We start from the raw sequence: 14,947 nt of genomic DNA, 5'->3' as shown, positions 1-14,947 counted from the left end.
TAAAAATGGTTAAAAAATATTTAATTCCTTTCATTTTCGAATTATTGAAATTTTTAAAATAATTGAAATTCTAACTAAATCCTTAGACAAAAGGTTATTCAAGAACTATACTAAAGAAATGTAAGAAAGGGGTTAACTTCAGTTACAAGCGGAATTTCAGATAATGTTATTTTCTAGTAGGTAACTAACAAAAAACATTTAAAATCCTCTTTAATTGTTCTCCTGCCACACCCTCCCTTCTGAGGCCTTCTTTGGCGCCCCAGGTTCCATAGGGAATAAAGCAATTAAGCAAGGCTCTCCTCTCTTTAACTGCTTTTTCACACAGCTGGGGGCAAAAGAAAAGGAAGGCAATGGTTTCCTGCCTGAATAGCCAGCGGCCAGTTAGAAAACTACATGACAAAAGCCCACAAGACGAATGCCCACTTAAAACCAGCACACATTTTCAGGAAATCCAAAATAACTATGACTTCCTGAAAAATTTTACGAGTAATTATTATGATTAAAAAAATTAAATTTCAAGTGGGAATGAAATTAATTTATGTAAAATCCAAGTTGTCAAAATTTAACTGGATTATTTGAAACCATGCTTTTTATTCACCATTAAAACGGTGTTTGCGCTTAATCATAATAGAATACTGTACTTTTATTTTTTTTCGTTAAAATGAAAGTTCGGCTTTAATTCTCCATATTAAATTCATATAATGCAAAATTTTCTGTAGTGTTAAATTATTCATAAATTATTCTCTGTATATGATGAAAATTTACATACATATTATACTCCTTATAATTTTGTAGAATTAAAATACGCTGTGTGGCCAGTATTCCCTTTCACCTCCCTTTGTCACACTTATACAAAGGCACTTCCATTTCTTGCGTAAATATAAAAACAAAGATACATACATGTATATGTTTTTAATTATATTATTTTGATTGACTCTCTGTACTATATATATATATATATACGAATTTAATTCAGCCGGAGACGAAAATGAAATGTGTTCCGCTACTTAAATTTATTGTTCAATTATTTCTTATTCATTTATTTTTTATTTTATCTCTATTCATGACGTATATATCGGTGTGGGTTTTTGTTAGTGTGGACTTTTATCAGCGTGCCCTTCTATCTATGTGGGCTTTTATCTGTGTGGGCTTTCATCAATGTGCGCTTTCATCGGTGTGGGTATTAGTCGCGTGGGCAATTATCCCAGTGGGGTCATTTTTGTGGGCTTTTGTCGTGTGCACTTTCGTCCTTTTGTCTGGTCACCGCATGGACTTTATGTATTTCCTTCACAATGCATTTTGCTGTGAAATGACAAACATTGTACAGTTAATAATTAAAAATAAAAGTATGTTTTGACTAACAAAACTAAAGAAAGGAATATTTATACATGATTAATAAAAATTAATTATTCATGTAATATTATATCTAGAGTAAGGTACCATCCTTATACTCATTATTGGAATTGTCGTATATTGATACTTTGATACCCCCCTTACTTTGTTTAAAAATTTGAAATTAGATTCCATTTACTCAAAAACCAGTATTATATTTATTTGTTCCATCTGCTTAGTTACACTTAAGTGCTTAAAGTTCTAGTCATTGTACAAGGCATATATAATAAATATGTTTTTCTCCTATCTAAAATATCTATTTGTAAAATATCTTTTGAAGTAAATCTTTTAATTATAATAATGATTAATCTTTTATGTGGTAAGATTATGTAAATTATGTATGGATATTAGATTTAAGTGACTGAAATTTAAAAATTTCAATGGGAAAGTGGTGTTTACTTGGAATATTCCCATGATTCTCGAGTTACCTGGAGTCTTGTTAGACAACAATGCTGCATAAATGTACTAGACCGTTTGGCAGATGAAGCTACTATGTATTTTTCTGCATTGCATGGAAAATAGAGGTGTGTTCTTATACCTGTTACCCATCATCTGGCTTGTAAGTATGAATAAAATATTAAGATACTTATTTATTGATCTATTATTTATTGAAAAATATTTTTATGATATAAATCCAGATGTATTGCATAGTTACAAGAACTATCTATTAGTTTTCATGTTAGTTCTAAGCTTTATTGTAAATTTTATTTTTTTACTTTGAAAAAGAATAATTGTGATGAAATATTATATTCTGGACGATTATATATCTCTAAACCACAGAATTTCTAGCAGCAATTTGCCATCAGTGTCAACATTAAAAAATCATTATACTGAATAATTCACCTTATAGCTGTAAACTGCTAATATTTTGATACAATTGGACATATTATTTTAGGATATGTCTCTTAATCTTCTCTTAACTCGTTCCATACTCAAATCATCCCCTTAGAAGCTAAGATTGAGAATACTCGTCTCCTCAAGCAACAATTGGATGCTGTACGAGTCGCATCGGACATGGACTAGCATACACCTCTTACGGCAAAAGCAAACTGTGATACATTGAAAGTACTGGAGCCCCTTAAGGGTAAGTGTGTTTTTAAATATCTCAGTATGCTAAAAAAACCCTTAGATAGCCTTGCTAATGCTTTTAATGGTAATTTTAAGTTAAATATAAAAAGAAAACAACATGAAATCTCGGATAATTCAAACGCTAATTCTAACCACGAGGATGGTAAGCCTATAAGGCATACATACGTATAGTATATTTTTCAGTTGCAATACCTTATTACCACTGAGAATTTTTTGCGATTCCCAGGACGCCATAATACAGTCAAAAAGTCATTAATTCAGACACCCATACTCCGGAATGATCTATAATCCGGACCTCAAAGCTACAAACTTTCTGCGCATACGTCGCGTTTACGTGTGCTCATAAGACCTTTACGGCTGTGACTTTGCCTGTGCACATGCGCATAATACGTTTACGCATGCGCGTTTAACGTATAACAGACGGTATAAGCTGAGCTAAAATTATCTAATTCAGTTAATGTTGCAGATTGCGTTGTTCCTTAATCTTCGAATTGGATCAGGCTTATTATTTTTTGCAGACTGTTAGAGCAATTTTATAAAAGTAAGCTTGAACTTTCGATTATGTCAAACAGAATTTCCGATATATATTTACTAATATGTACAGGATCTACAAAGCAAAAGTATGTTTCGAAGTCCATTAAACAAAAAGTGGAATTGCTGCAAAAAATGGAAAAAGGCATATCCTTTGTTTCTTAACCATTCCGAAATCTGTTTATCAATTTCATGCTGCTCTGCGGGGGGGACATCGCAGCGCGCAATGAACTGGAAGTTGATTTGTCAGCACTATCCTTATCTTCAGGGCAAATGTTTTTATTTTATTCGGCTTATAATTCCTTACTAAATGTAGTATTTCATCTCGATGTATTCCGTCTTTGATATGATTTAAATCAAATTCCTTGTCATTATAAATACCACAAGTACACATCAAATAGTTTTCTGGTTGCAATTTTCTAATTTCGACTATGCTTAATGTATGCTTTACGCATGTGCTTGTTGAAAGAAATGTTTAATAAAGTAAACAAATAAATATTAAGCTTTTTTTTGTAAATTTTGATACCCTTTAGATCATAATTGTTCTTTATTTCATAAATAACGGTTTCATATTTTTAATTGTATAATTTCTTCATGCCATCTTACCAGATTTAAACTGATGATCTATAATCCGGAATCGCCAAAGTCCCGACGAGTCCGGATTAACTACTTTTGACTGTATTTACAAAAATTCTGTGGAACCCAATAAGTACTGCGCAAATCCGACACATGCGTGAGTGAAACTGTCAATTTTTTCTTTTGTACACTTGCAGTTTTAGGTCACTACATTTAATTTCTAATTTTAAGACATAGAACAATGTGAACATTTTAAATAAGTAACAGATGAAATGACAGCGTCACGTGCAAAGCAAGAAAAATGAACGTTTCTATTATAAAATGAAGGCGTCGAAACGGATTCATTTTTTTTTTCTTTGTCTGTATTGCCATATCTATTTTAAGATGTATTGTATTATGTAAAAATATTTGGTAATTGTAAAAGTATTATAATAAATTAAAGAAATATCAAAACTGCTAAAATTCTAGGCAACCCCCTGCTGCAAGTCCAGCGACTCCAGTTTAAGAAACCCTGGTATAGACAGACAACCCGGCGAAATTACGCCCTAATTGAGATACAGACATAAAACTTATATCAAAATGATGGGGCATGCATTTGCAGTTGAAAGCAGCAAAACGCATCAAAATGGATCATTAACTTTCGAGTCGTGTGATTTTGATGCGGCTTGCTGCTTTCAAAAGCATTTTCCTACAACTTGCATCCTATTTGAGATGCAGATATAAAATTTGTGGAGCATGAAATTGCTATTGAATGCAGGAAACCGCATCAAAATCGGACAATCGGTTCCCGTGTAAAACAGATTTTAAAAAACTGTAATTCTTAGAGATGCATCAAATTTCATTGCCATGAAAAATATATTTCGTCCTCTGGACCCTGAAAACGATACTAATTATGTCCAGAATGCAGTTAACACTGTAAATCAACGAAGCACTTCAAGTCAAAATTTACCTACACCACCACAACCAAAAGTTGTTCCTCCAGTCAAAAATTCTACAATGATATAACCAGGGCAAACAAGTCCACAATACCAATTTTAAATCATATCAAATCCGAAGAACACAGGAAAAGGCCTAAAACCATCCTCAGAGACATACAATAAAGGTTTTTGATAAACGTTTAATTACTGTAAAGGCCCTTATTTTTGCAGGCCGTAATTTTCACAAAAATGAATATATCGGTGATTTCGCGAGTTGAAAATTTCACGAATTTTATATGAACAGAACAGAAAGTTGAAAAATTTTAAAAGTACTTAAGTAAAGTTGGGGGGGGGAAAAAGTATTTCGCAAAGCTTTGATTTTTGCGATTACGACGGGCTCACGAAAATAAGGGCCTTTACACCAGTTTAAAAAAGACCCAAAAAACTAATTAATTATTCTTTAACTAATTATTGTAATATACCTAATTGCCTAGCTTAGCACCAAAAATTGGGAAAATTAAAATTTTTATTCCTATCGCATCACTAATTAATATTGAAGCAGGCTTAATTTAATTTGTCCATCATGTCCTCTAGCCCCTCATTCACTCAGCCATCCCTTTAAATTAGTATGGATTGAAGACAAGAAAGAATTTCAACCAATCACAAAAAATGCTGGTGGAAAAAATTGAAATAAGTGAGAGATGGAGCGCTTAACGAGGATCCTTAAGCGCTCCATCTCTCACTTTGTAATCACAGTTCAACAGCTTTCGGCCATGAAGGCGGTAGCTATCATAATCATACCACACACTCTACAACCAATCACGTTCGTCTCGATCTAGTTACTCAACCGTAAACCACAGAAGGATTTTTCGCCGATTTAATGGCTATATCCAAACTAAACAATAAAATTATCATAGGTAGAGACTTTAACTCACACCACAAAAATCGGAACTGCAGAAATGATAATTCAAATGGTCACATTGTTAATCAATTTGCCTCAACGGCCAACTTTACTGTTGTAGCTCCCTCCTACCCAACATGCTATAGATCTGCAAGCATTATTGAATTTTTCCTGCTAAAAAATATTTATCAACCATCAAGGATAGAAAGATTACGTGAACTATTCTCTGATTATAACCCTGTTTTAATGGAGGTGAATATCAGTAGCTATAGTACATCACACAAAAGAGCCTTTATTATGAACTGGGTAGCTCTAAACAACACTCAGTACCCGTTACCCGCGATACACAGTGAAGACGAGTTAGACGCAGTTATCGAAGATTTTACTAGCACACTTAACCGTGCTCTGAAAAATAGCAAGGCGGTCCCGTTGACTGGTAGGGCCAGAGATCCTGCTATTAGAGAACTTTTAGCTAACAGAAAGAGAGCTAGAAAAATATGGCAGAGGACCAGATGCCCAGAAGTTAAGAGAATTTTAAATCGGCTGAATCAGGAAGTCAGTACACGCACAAAACAAATGGTCTAGATATTTAGAATCACTCTCTACTGATGATCATGTATATGGAAAGCTGCTTCTAGATATAATAGATGCTACACAAATATTCTGCCCCTTAATGGCCCCTCTGGGATCACATACACAGAAACTGAGAAAGCTGAGTCACTAGCTGATCACTACGCTACTCAGTTTTACATTAACATCTCACACCCAGACACAGAACGCACAGTTAGTTACACTAACAATTTATACTTTTCATAACCAAAAACAGACAACATCCGTCTTGCTAAACCTTCGGAAGTTAACACCGCCACCTCCATACCTGTCCCTTTCAATGATGTTCGATCGATTATTGCGGCTTCCCCGCTCTCTCCAGATGAGTATGCGATGAGAATCGCTACTCAGACTGAATCTGCTCTCATCTGTAAAGAGTACTCGTCCCCATTCATTGTCTCTCCAATTCCGGTGTTCCCGGCACCACAGAGAACGCCTTCTCCGATGGGCAGGCGTTAGAGGTACACACCGTACAGGGCGTCGTGCAAACAGACCACCACCCTGCAGTCTTCTGGCCACGGTAAAACGCGATATCTGTCGTCCAGTCGCCTGCGTCGTGTGTCTAGCGATTTCTCCCGCTGTCTGCCGCCTGTTTCTTCTGGCCTGTAAGGCAATATACCGGTCATCTGCAGGTGTGGTTCCTCGTGAACGACCACTACTAAACCCCCGGATAGCTGTTCCTGTAGTTTTAAATTGTCTCCAAAGTCGTGAAACGATGCTGTGAGCAATTCCGATCTCTGCAGCCACACTTGTCACACGGCGGCCTTCCTCCAACTTCCCAATGACCTCGGGTAAAAGCATCCAGATGTCATCTAACAGATTGATTATTCGCCATTTCTCGCCGAGGCAGCAACTCAGTGTGATTTTAACTGCTATACGGTGTGCAATCTCTTTGCCAGAAATACTGATCTTTCACCGAGAACATGCTTTATACAACTCAGACACTCCCCCATTATGTCTACCTGCATATCTGCGCAAGTGCTACCGTAGATCACCTTACTTAATCTCGGGATTGGTCTTTCTGTCCGCTCTGCCTCTTCGTTCAGCTGATATGCTAATTTTTCGACTTCGTCCTTAATTTTTGCACACCAGTGTATTTCACGTGCTATACACAGGATAAGGTACAACCCAGGAACCTGGAAATGATGTGTGTCTTTGTACCCTTCTAAAGGAGTATGGATTGAAAACAGCCTAGGCCTTCCCCGTAGCACACTGTAAATCACACTTCACCCAATAGGATTACTCCTCTGCCAGCCAACAGAAGTTCAACAAGCTCCCGCCTACCACCTGACTATTGAACCATTCAGCCTTGAATACTCGAGGAGAGGGGGAAGAAAAAAGAAGAAAAGGGCTTTTTCTTCTCTCTCCGCCCCCGATTGCCTCTGCTGCTCACACTCCAACTAGCTCTAGGTTTTAACTTCAAAACTCATCATCTTATATTTGCTGCAAACTCTGCCATTACTACTGATTATAATGTCACAATTGCTTTCATTTCATTTCACTGCCATAACTGCTCTTCGAATTTTTATTTTTACGAACTTCAGCAACATTATTTCTTTAACATTCGTAAAAGTATTAACTTACTACACTGGGATAAGGCTATGCCCAGGAACCCACTACAACTGAACATTAGTTCATCGAGGAAGGGCATACTCTAAATGAAGCTGCAGATGTCCAAATAAAAAAGGAAAAGAAAACCTATTCACAATAAATTGTTTCAACAAAGGAAACGATTGTGTGATTTTAGATGACAGTCGGAGAGTATTAGTATCAAATATTTTATTTCATCATACCACCAACAAATATTTTCTTTTGTTTCAGAAGCCCATCAAAAACTTACATGACAGCAAATGCAAATCTAGTATAAATAACGTTTATGTTGCTAAAATAAATTCTGATTTCCAAAGATGGCCTGTTTCTCGCATTGTTGGTAAATCATGGTTGATGGGCATTAAGAATGGTCTTTCCTCTAATTCACTGGACACACACAAATTAGCAGCACGTTGGTGTTAATTCTTTTTAATTCTGTATTAAAATATACAACTTTAAACTTAGTTGACATATGCGGCATTTGAAGTGCAAATAATAAAAATTTTTCTTAAATACTATGCTTTGTTGCTTATCTTTTAGAAATTTAAAGACCTGGAATTCTGCAATTCTGAGTAAAAAATGAAAATAAAAAACAATTAACACCAACAAAAACTTGTGGTAACATGACAGACAAATTATTACAAATACTACAAAAGATCATGCCTTTTCATTTTATTTAACCATATGTTAAAGCAGTATTCTTTATTAGACCTGGAAAAGTTAGAAACAGGAATATATTTTACTACAAAAACTACACGACAATTTTGAAATTAGAAGCTTTTCTGTATGAATTCCACTCTAAAACAATGCAAGTGCAGTCTTGACGATAAGAAAGTCAAATTTATTGAAATTTAAATTTGTATTTCCATTTTAATTTTCATTTTCCTAAAAACATTTGTCAACTTTGCAGGATTTCATCTTCAAGTATATATGTACAGACATTTAAAGTTCTGATGTATTAACATCTCGTGGAAATACACCTATCCCTCGATTTATACAGTACTTACCTGTTTTACATGATTTCAGTTTTACACAGTTTAAAAATTAACAGATTTCAAAAACTTAGTAAAATAGTATTTGCTGCATAAATGCAAATACATACATTTGAAGTCATTTTTTAATCTCATTTCTTTGGTAACACTGGTGGCAACAACAAGGATGGGGATTCCCCGTGTTAGGGGAATCTCAATAGTATGTATATGTATTTCATAACAGTAAAATTTTAAATTATATGGTTCACGCGAACTAATGCAGTATCAGTATTTTAGCAGCAAGGATTACATCATTTTTATCTACATATCTGAATGTTTACTAGCAAGTTTTCAACATTTATAGTTTTTGTGGCATTTTTTATAATTTATGTAAATTTTTTAAAGTATTATAATGCCAAAACGATTTTTAAAAAAAAAATCAAAAATGAAATTAGAAGCAAAAATTAAAATATTAGATCATCTATGTAATAGAGAAGGAGTAACAAATGTTGCTAAATTTTACTCCATGAACGAAGCCACAATAAGGACAATTAAAAAAAAAAATGAAGACTCTACTAGAAAAAGAATTAGATATGGGTAGAAGACGAAAATTTAAAATGGATTCCAATTGATACTGATGCTATTAGAAACAAGGCTTTAAAAATTTATAAAGCACTTAAGAATCGGTCACTATCGACTTTGTCAGATGAAAAAAAGGTATCTTTTTCCACAAGTCATGGTTGGTTTGAGAGATTTAATAATATTTAAACAAAGGCATTCTTTACATAATCTAAGATTGAAAGGAGAAAGTGCATCTGCTGATTCGAATGTAACAACAATATCCAGCAAAATTTGCTGAAATCAATTGCCACGATCTCCTACATTTCTGATCAGATCTTCAATGCTGACGTGTCTACGTTGTTCTGAAAAAAAAAAAAAAAAAAAAAAAAAAAAAAAAATACAGTCAAAAGTCGTTAATCCGGACTCGTCGGGACTTCGGCGATTCCGGATTATCGATTTTTCCGGATTATAGATCATCAGTTTAAATCTCGTAAGATGGCATGCAGAAATTCTAAAATTAAAAATATGAAACCGTAATTTATGAAATAAAGAACAATTATGATCTAAAGGGTATCAAAATTTACAAAAAAAAAAAAGCTTAATATTTATTTGTTTACTTTATTAAACATTTCTTTCAATGTAAGTTGTTTAAGTTGCTTCATTTTATGTGATACTAATACTTTCTCTTTAATTCTATAAACAGACATAATTTCTTTTCAGTTAAAGAGTTCTGCTGTTCAAGTCCCGTTAATTGCTGTGCCGAGAATACCGACTAACTGGTCAATGGAAATTTTTTCGTTTTCACTAACCTCTCTGTCACATTCTTCATGTCTTTATCCATTTTTTTCAGCAATTTCACTTTTTGTTTGTTGGACATTGAAACATACTTTCGTTTTGTAGATCCTTTGGAAGTTCCAGCATCGGAAATTCTATTTGACATAATCGAAAGTTCAAGTTTACTTTTATAAAATTGCTCTTACAGTCTGCAAAAAATAATAAGCGGGATCCTATTCGAAGATTAAGGAACAACGCAATCATTAACATTAACTGAAATAGATAATTAGATAATTTTAGCCTACACCGTCCGTTATACATTAAACGCGCAGGCGAAAACGTATTCTGCGCTTGCTCACACGCATATGCGCAGTAGTCAAGTTCTTACGCGCTCGCGTAAAACGCCTGTGCGCATGTGCTAACGCGGCACATGCGCAGAAAGTTTTTAGCTTTGAGGTCCGGATTATAGATCATTCCGGATTATAGGTGTCCGAATTAACGACTTTTGACTGTACCTTGCAAATCAGCTAGTGGTCATAAGGTAGTGAAAAGTCATACAATTTTTTTCTGTTGCAATGCTTCAGGCAATTATATAATGAAACCATTGGTTATTAACAAATCAAAAACACCATGTTCATTTAAAGGAACAAATATAAATAACCTTCCCTTTTATTGGATGCCTAACAGGAAAGCACGGGTCACTGCCATAAGGTTCAATGAATGATTTCTTACCATGTTTGTCCCAGATGTCAAAAATTATTTAGGTAAAAAAGGATTGCCTTTTAAGACTCTTCTTTTAATAGATAATGCACCTGGTCATCTTCAAAATTTACAACACAAAAAAGTAGAAATAGTCTTTTTGCCCAAAAAATACAACTTCTTTATTACAGCCATTGAATCAAGTAATATTTTCTGGCTTTTACAACATTGTGTATATCAAACAAACCTTTAGGTATATTTTAGAAAAAATGGAGAATAATGAATCTTACTCTTATGGATGCTTGGAAGAAATTTACAATCTTAGATTGTGTTGGACTGTCATATACTCAGATTAAACAATCAATGCTCAACGCATGCTGGAAAGCAATACGCTGGATGTTGCTAAAGATGAGAATGATAGATTACCATTAGAGTGTGAATATTCTCAGATCACTAAATTGGCTCAAACTGTAGTAGGAGAAGGTTTTGAGGATTTAGCTCAAGCATATATTAAAGGAATAATGGTTGATGAAGAACTAAATGAGGATGAGTTAGTTAACATGATTCATGAAACAAATAAACATGATGAAGACCAATCTGAACCAGCTGCATTCACAGCTAAAGTCATCAGTGTAGGACTTGAATTGGGAAGAAAATTAGGTAATCATTTTTTACAATATGACACAAATGTCGAATGAAATCTCCGATTCCAAGGGGAGCTTAGTAAGTGTTTAAATCTATATACGGATGTTTAAAAAGATTTAGGGGGACAAAAAAACAACAGGCAATTGTTAATTATGGATTTCATCATGAAGTCTAGTCGATGTGAGATCTCCCCTAATTTATCATCTATTGAAGCAGAATTGTATCACGAATACTCAAGTGATGAAAGAGACATCATACCAATCAAGAAGAAAAAACTAATAATTCATGAAAGTGATGTCAGTCCAAAATCAACTCTAAATATGAGAATATTTGTAGAAATTTCCTGTTCTTTCAATTCGAGCCACAATTTTTCATAAATGCTACATACTTTCATTACATTATCAGGTTGCATACTTCTGATGTCTGTGTAATTTATTTAATTGATGATGTAATTTATTTAATTGATAACTAAATATACTCGATTATGTTTTCACAAGGCTTGCTAATGTTTTTTTAAATAACACGAAAATAATCATGCAATGCAATAAAAATAGAACATCATTTTCCTGCCTCAGAATATACTACTAATAACAGGTTGTTTAAAGAGCAAAATATACAAAATTTAAATTAAATAATTATTTCCTTTTACTCAGTTGAATATACATTTAATTCATAAACATGTATATGCAGATAAAATTAGCTATGTCAATAAAGTTCTGCAAAGAATAATGAACGTGATCCTATTAGTTAAGTGTTGCAACTTTATTTCATATGAAATATTTTCTATATAGTCATTCCTTAAAAGTAGTCTCTGAATAATTAAACCAATTAAATTTGTTTCTAAATGTACTTGGGTTAATTGATAAAAGCAAGGCTTTTTTTTAAATGGCAAGCTGATTTTTAATTGATTTCATACTTAGATACATCATTATACATACATTAATAAAATAAATAAAATTCTAATTATGTTAGGGCAGTTTCCATTTTGCTGGTGTTTACTAAAGAAAATTTTACAGATAGCATTTTTAACAAAAACGCTGTTTATGATCATTTAAGATTTAAAAATAAATAAATAAATAAATAAAGAGAGAGAGAGATTATTTTGTAAGTATTCATCAAGAATATTTCTTCCAATTTATGTTTTCGAAGAAACGCCTTTATTACACCAAAGTAAAAAAAAATTATCCCTCTACCAAAACTTAAATCTGTATCGATTAAAAAAAGAACAGTAATGCGTATTTAATAAGAACACAGGAATAAATTGTATTAAAACTCAAATCTATTTGTAAATTGTTCTTCTCTAAACTTATGCTTTGAACCTGAAATATTTTGAATGAAATAGTGCTTTTTTATTTATTTTAAGACTTGATCTATTTTAAATTTACCTAAAATACCTAAAATAATTATTTTAGCTTTTCAAGAGTTTCTTTTACATTGCTGAATTTGATGAAGGTGTACAAACGGTGCCAAATTCTTGGTTTTGGGCTGATATGGATAAATGACATATGTAATATGAAAAAATGAATCAAACTGAACAAAATGATTGCATCACATCAAGCCCCAGATTATTGAGAACTTTGGCAATTTCACCGGGTTCTCTAAATTTTTGCATCGACAAGTATGATATTTTCTATAATTATGTGTTCTTGTTGCTCATTTTTCTCACTGTATAATTTAGAAAGCTGAATAGAACATGGAAAATGCTGTTATGAATGACATCAGTACCAAAATATTTTTAAAATATAGTAACATCTCCATTTTTAGTACTTTTATCCATAAATTATTAGTACGAGTTGGTAGTTTGGTTTTTGAATCTTAACATTATTTTAATTACCAGACTAGTTGTTTAAAAATAGGAATGCATGTATTAAAAAATTCAAAAATTAACAATCATATCAGGATATAATATATATTTGCTTTAACATTTAACTGCATTTTTTTTATACAAATTTGATGCTCTCAAAATCTATTCGGTCACCTTAATTTTGCAGTGGAAAAATAATGAAATAGTATAATCCTACAATTCGAAACCATAAAAATTCTATTTGATTTATTTATTGAATAAATTGTTGCAAAATATCTGAAATTTGCAGAATTTTATAAAATAATGTAGCCATGACTGTTAATTTAATTTTACATCAAATATTTCGATAATTATACATGAGCAAATAAATGCTGCTAGAACATTTAGATGTTTAATCTAACATTAAATGATTATTTAATTCATTCTTTTTGCTTTATGTTAAATTATTGTTTATGAGTGATAACGGAAATTTAAAATTTTCAGTGAAAAAGGCATAGAAAAGTTAAAGTTGGCTATGAAGTTTTCAGACATCGAAAAGTGCAGAATTTGGTGCAGAAACAACAACAACAACAACAAAAAAAAAAAAAAAAAAAAAAAAAAAAAAAAAAAAAAAAACACCAGCGATTTAAATTCTCCGATTCTTCAGATGAGTAAAAAAAGTAAACAAGTAAAAAACAGTAAAAAAGTACTATAGTAAAAAAGCTAGCAGAGCTGTGCTTGCCATTGCTACCAGAGTGCACACAAGGAAAATATTTTCAACCAGAATTTTCTGCATCTGTTTTAGCTAGTCCTCACTGCAAATCTGAGGACTAATACTCCAAAAGCAGGCTCATCAGAAAGACCCAATAAAGGTTTCGTACTGTTGCATTCCTGTACAGGTTCATGCAATTTGGAGTGATTAACGATGACACTTAATAAACACACAATGTATTTGCCAGTATTATTCAGAACATCTCCAAAAACATGTTTACAGTCGTCCAAAAACTGCGACAAGCACATTGAAACAATCAGCAACAGAGCCTTTAGGCTGTAACAGTGAAGACAGCTTCACAGCAAAGTGCTAGAGTACAGCTCCCGACTAGGTTCAGTCTTCTCAGAACTCGACGTACTGTCGAGATTCTCGACGCTACAACTCGCGATGCACTCCACAATAAGCACTAGAATACAGCTTCTGACTCAGTTCAATCGTTCTTGGAGCTCAACACACTCCAAGATAAGACTCGATGATGCACTAACTCGCGATACATTAAGAGACTCTCTCTACGCACTCCCCAATCAACTCAATACTAGACTGAAAATCAACTCGATAGACTCGAGATACTACTGCTACTCCGCATACAGGCAGGGTTTATATAGCTTTTAGCATGCATTCGAGAACATTCTAAGTCAAACCAGTAAGAACTCGTTCTAAATGGTTCTCCATCCGTCTACGGCATATTGCCAATTTCGCTGAAAGATGTTGCCAAATGGGTGATTTCTCGCCAAATCTAGCAAATCCTAAACCTGCTTTGTGGGAAATCTATCTTACCGCAGCTGGAAATTTTTTAACAGTAACTTTCTGAATTTGCCAATAGTCAATTTTTTAAAAGTGTTCTGTTTTCAGGTTTTTAGAATAATTATGTAATAAAGACACAATAACACGCCGAATAAATACTAATTCAGAAGTCAAACAACAAAAATCAGCGTTATATTTACAAAATTTTCACAGTGACTGTTTACTGTGAAAATTTTGTAAATATAACGCTGATTTTTGTTGTTTGACTTCTGAATTAAATATGTAATACCCTGACCTTTTCTCTTCCGCAGAACTTCAACATCTAATCTTAAAAAATTTAAATTCTTTATCTAGATTACAAATATTGCAAGAAAAGGTGGAGTTGCTGAAAAC

The 14,947-nt window shown here is 33.2% G+C and overlaps 1 protein-coding gene and 1 long non-coding RNA gene across 5 annotated transcripts in view; one reads left to right on the top strand and one right to left on the bottom strand.

Annotated features, from left to right (window-relative positions):
• Positions 1 to 14,947, bottom strand: part of LOC146997001 (uncharacterized) — a 458,848-nt gene that overhangs the window by 370,829 nt on the left and 73,072 nt on the right. The gene's annotated exons all lie outside the window — the stretch shown is intronic.
• LOC146997002 (uncharacterized) lies at positions 1,799 to 13,676 on the top strand. Its single transcript, XR_015041062.1, has 2 exons — positions 1,799 to 2,476; positions 12,668 to 13,676. It is a non-coding gene; the product is annotated as an uncharacterized LOC146997002 (long non-coding RNA).

The sequence above is a fragment of the Stegodyphus dumicola genome, chromosome 5 (assembly GCF_044657685.1).
Source record: "Stegodyphus dumicola isolate Sdum_Otavi_A_Nest chromosome 5, ASM4465768v1".
Lineage (NCBI taxonomy): Eukaryota > Metazoa > Arthropoda > Arachnida > Araneae > Eresidae > Stegodyphus > Stegodyphus dumicola.
This window is presented reverse-complemented; position numbering and strand designations above follow the sequence as displayed.